Consider the following 5448-nt stretch of genomic DNA (forward strand, 5'->3'; position numbering starts at 1 on the left):
CATCTGTTGATGGATACTTAGGTTGCTTCCATGTCCTGGCTATTGTAAATAGAGCTGCAATGAACACTGTGGAACATGACACTTTTTGAATTATGGTTTTCTCAGGGTATATGCCCAGTAGTGGGATTGCTGGGTCGTACGGTAGCTCTATTTTTAGTTTTTTAAGGAACCTCCATACTGTTCTCCATAGTGGCTGTATCAATTTACACTTCCACCAACAGTACAAGAGGGTTCCCTTTTCTCCACACCCTCTCCAGCATATATTGTTTGTAGATTTTTTGAAGATGGCCATTCTGACAGTTGTGAGATAATATCTCACTATAGTTTTGATTTGCATTTCTCTAATGATTAATGATGTTGAGCATTCTTTCATGTGTTTGTGGGCAATTTATATCTTCTTTGGAGAAATGTCTATTTAGGTCTTCTGCCCATTTTTGGATTGGGTTGTTTGTTGTTTTGATTTTGAGCTGCATGAGCTGCTTGTAAATTTTGGAGATTAATCCTCTGTCAGTTGCTTCATTTGCAAATATTTTCTCCCATTCTGAGGGTTGTCTTTTCATCTTGTTTATGCTTTCCTTTGCTGTGGAAAATCTTTTAAGTTTCACTAGGTCCCATTTGTTTATTTTTATTATTCTTTCCATTTCTCTAGGAGGTGGGTCAAAAGGGATCGTGCTGTGATTTATGTCATAGAGTTTTCTGCCTATGTTTTCTTCTAAGAGTGTGCTAGTGTCTGGCCTTACATTTAGGTCTTTAATCCATTTTGAGTTTGTGTATGGTGTTGGGAGTGTTCTAATTTCATTTTTTACATGTAGCTGTCCAGTATTCCCAGCACCACTTATTGAAGAGGATGTCCTTTCTCCACTGTATATTCTTGCCTCCTTTATCAAAGATAAGGTGACCATATGTGCGTGGGTTTATCTCTGGGCTTTCTATCCTGTTCCATTGATCTATCTTTCTGTTTTTGTCCAGTACTATAGTATCTTGATTACTGTAGCTTTGTAGCTTTTTTTGTGTGTGTTTCCATAGTCTGAAGTCAGGGATCCTGATTCCTCCAGCTCCGTTTGCCTTTCTCAAGATTGCTTTGGCTATTCGGGATTTTTTGTGTTTCCATACAAATTGTGAAATTTTTTGTTCTAGTTCTGTGAAAAATGCCACTGGTAGTTTGATAGGGATTGCATTCAATCTGTAGATTGCTTTGGGTAGTAGAGTCATTTTCACAATTTTGATTCTTCCAACCCAAGAACATGGTATGTCTCTCCATCTATTTGTATCATCTTTAATTTCTTTCATCAGTGTCTTATAGTTTTCTTCCTACAGGTCTTTTGTCTCCGTAGATAGGTTTATTCCTAGGTCTTTTATTCTTTTTGTTGCAGTGGTAAATGGGAGTGTTTTGTTAATTTCACTTTCAGGTTTTTCATCATTAGTTTATAGGAATGCAAGAGATTTCTGTGCATTAATTTTGTATCCTGCTACTTTACCAAATTCATTGATTAGCTCTAGTAGTTTTCTGGTAGCATCTTTAGGATTCTCTATGTATAGTATCATGTCATCTGCAAACATTGACAGCTTTACTTCTTCTTTTCCAATTTATATTTCTTTTTCTTCTCTGATTGCTGTGGCTAGGACTTCCAAAACTATGTTGAATAATAGAGGTGAGAGTGGGCAACCTTGTCTTGTCTCTGATCTTAGTGGAAATGGTTTCAGTTTTTCACCATTGAGGACGATGTTGGCTGTGGGTTTGTCATATATGGCCTTTATTATGTTGAGGTAAGTTCCCTCTATGTCTACTTTCTGGAGGGTTTTTATCGTAAATCGGTGTTGAATTTTGTTGAAAGCTTTCTCTGCATCTATTGAGATGATCATATGGTTTTTCTCCTTCAATTTGTTAATATGGTGTATCACATTGATTGATTTGTGTATATTGAAGAATCCTTGCATTCCTGGGATAAACCCCACTTGATCATGGTGTATGATCCTTTTAATGTGCTGTTGGATTCTGTTTGCTAGTATTTTGTGTAGGATTTGTGCATCTATTTCATTAGTGATATTGGCCTGTGGTTTTCTTTCTTTGTGATATCTTTGTCTGGTTTTGGTATCAGGGAGATGGTGGCCTCATAGAATGAGTTTGGGAGTGTCCCTCCCTCTGCTATATTTTGGAAGAGTTTGAGAAGGATATGTGTTTAGCTCTTCTCTAAATGTTTGATAGAATTTGCCTGTGAATACATCTGGTCCTGGGCTTTTGTATGTTGGAAGATTTTTAATCACAGTTGCAATTTCAATGCTTGTGATTTGTCTGTTTATATTTTCTATTTCTTCCTGGTTCAGTGTTGGAAGTTTGTGCTTTTCTAAGAATTTGTCTATTTATTCCAGGTAGTCCATTTTATTGGCATATAGTTGCTTGTAGTAACCTCTCATCATCCTTTGTATTTCTGCAATGTCAGTTGTTAGTTCTCCTTTTCATCTCTAATTCTATTGATTTGAGTCTTCTCCCTTTTTTTCTTCATGAGTCTGGCTAATGGTTTATCAATTTTGTTTATCTTCTCAAAGAACCAGCTTTTAGTTTTATTGATCTTTGCTATTTCTTCCTTCATTTCTTTTTCATTTATTTCTGATCTGATCTTTATGATTTCTTTCCTTCTGCTATCTTTGGGGTATTTTTGTTCTTCCTTCTCTAATTGCTTTAGGTGTAAGGTTAGGTTGTTTATTTGAGATGTTTCTTCTCTCTTAAGTAGGATTGTATTGCTGTACACTTCCCTCTTAGAACTGCTTTTGCTGCATCCCATTGGTATTGGGTCATTGTGTTTTCATTGTCATTTGTTTCTAGGTATTTTTTGATTTCCTCTTTGATTTCTTCAGTGATGTCTTTGTTGTTAAGTAGTGTATTGTTTAGCTTTCATGTGTTTGTATTTTTTACAGATTTTTTCCTGTAATTGATATCTAGTCTCATAGCATTGTGGTCAGAAAGATACTTGATATGATTGCAATTTTCTTAAATTTACCAGTGCTTGATTTGTGACCCAAGATATGATCTATCCTAGAGAATGTTCCATGAGTGCTTAAGAAGAAAGTGTATTCTGTTGTTTTTGGATGGAATGTCCGATACATATCAATTAAGTCCATCTTGTTTAATGTATTATTATTATTTTTTTATGTTGGGGGTAGGAATTTATTAATTAATTTATTTTTGGCTGTGTTGGCTCTTCGTTTCTGTGCGAGGGCTTTCTCCAGTTGCAGCAAGCGGGGGCCACTCTTCATCGCGGTGCATGGGCCTCTCACTGTCGCGACCTCTCGTTGCAGAACACAGGCTCCAGATGCACAGGCTCAGTAGTTGTGGCTCATGGGCCCAGTTGCTCCGCGGCATGTGGGATCCTCCCAGACCAGGGCTCGAACCCGTGTCCCCTGCATTGGCACACAGACTCTCAACCACTGCGCCACCAGGGAAGCCCCTAATGTATTATTTAAAGCTTGTGTTTCCATATTTGTTTACATTTTGGATGATCTCTCCACTGGTGAAAGTGGGGTGTTAAAATCTCCTACTGTGATTGTGTGACTGTCAATTTCCCCTTTTATGGCTGTTAGTATTTGCCTTATGTATTGAGGTGTTCCTATGTTGGGTGCATAAATATTTCCAATTGTTATATCTTCTTCTTGGATTGATCCCTTGATCATTATGTAGTGTCCTTCTTTGTCTCTTGTAATAGTCTTTGCTTTAAAGTCTACCTTGTCTGATATGAGAATTGCTACTCCAGCTTTCTTTGATTTCCATTTGCATGGAATATCTTTTTCCATCACCTCACTTTCAGTCTGTATGTGTCCCTGGGTCTGAAGTGGGTCTCTTGTAGACAGCATATATATGGGTCTTGTTTTTGTATCCATTCAGCCAGTCTATGTCTTTTGGTTGGAGCATTTAATCCATTTACATTTAAGGTAATTATCGATATGTATGTTCCTATTACCATTTTCTTAATTGTTTTGGGTTTGTTATTGTAGGTCTTTTCCTTCTCTTGTGTTTCCTGCCTAGAGAAGTTCCTTTAGCATTTGTTGTAAAGCTGGTTTGGTGGTACTGAATTGTCTCAGCTTTTGCTCATCTGTAAAGGTTTTAATTTCTCTGTCAAATCTGAATGAGATCCTTGCTGGATAGAGTAATCTTGGTTGTAGTTTTTTCCCCTTCATCACTTTAAATATATAGTGCCACTCCCTTCTGGCTTGCAGAGTTTCTGCTGAAAGATCAGCTGTTAATCTTATGAGGATTCCCTTGTATGTTATTTGTTCCTTTTCCCTTGCTGCTTTTAATATTTTTTTCTTTGTATTTAATTTTTGATAGTTTGATTAATATGTGTCTTGGCATGTTTCTCCTTGGATTTATCCTGTATGGGACTCTCTGTGCTTCCTGGACTTGATTAACTATTTCCTTTCCCATATTAAGGAAGTTTTCAACTATAATCTCTTCTAGTATTTTCTCAGTCCCTTTCTTTTTCTCTTCTTCTTCTGGCAACCCTATAATTCGAATGTCGCTGTGCTTAATGTTGTTCCAGAGGTCTCTGAGACTGTCCTCAATTCTTTTCATTCTTTTTTCTTTATTGTGCTCTGCAGTACTTATTTCCACTATTTTATCTTCCAGGTCACTTATCCGTTCTTCTGCCTCATTTATTGTGCTGTTGATCCCTTCTGGAGAATTTTTAATTTCTTTTATTGTGTTGTTTATCATTGTTTGTTTGCTCTTTAGTTCTTCTAGGTCCTTGTTAAATGTTGCTTGTATTTTCTCCATTCTATTTCCAAGATTTTGGATCATCCTTACTATCATTCTTCTGAATTCTTTTTCAGGTAGACTGCCTATATCCTCTTCATTTTTTTGGTCTGGTGGGTTTTTGCCTTGCTCCTTCAACTGCTGTGTGTTTCTCTGTCTTCTCATTTTGCTTAACTTACTGTGTTTGGGGTCTCCTTTTCACAGGCTGCAGGTTTGTAGTTCCCGCTGCTTTTGGTGTCTGCTCCCAGTGGCTAAGGTTGGTTCAGTGGGTTGTGTAGGCTTCCTGGTGGACGGGACTAGTGCCTGTGTTCTGGTGGATGAGGCTGGATCTTGTTTTTCTGGTGGCAAGTGCACATCTGGTGGTGTGTTTTGGGGTCTCTGTGGCCTTATTATGATTTTAGGTAGCCTCTCTGCTAATGGGTGGGGTTGTGTTCCTGTTTTGCTAGTTGTTTGGCATAGAGTGTCTAGCACTGTAGCTTGCTGGTTGTTGACTGGAGCTGGGTCTTGGCGTTGAGATGGAGATCTTTGGGAGATTTTCACCTCTTGATATTACTTGGAGCTGGTAGGTCTCTTGTGGACCAATGTCCTGAACTCGGCTCTCCCACCTCAGAGGCAGAGTCCTGATGCGTGGCTGGAGCACCAAGAGCCTGTCTTCCACATGGCTCAGAATAAAAGGGAGGAAAAAAAAGAAAGAAAGAACG

Source organism: Aethalodelphis obliquidens, unplaced genomic scaffold (assembly GCF_003676395.1).
Source record: "Aethalodelphis obliquidens isolate GAN/ISIS:26980383/991018 unplaced genomic scaffold, ASM367639v1 scaffold10, whole genome shotgun sequence".
Classification (NCBI taxonomy): Eukaryota; Metazoa; Chordata; class Mammalia; order Artiodactyla; family Delphinidae; genus Aethalodelphis; species Aethalodelphis obliquidens.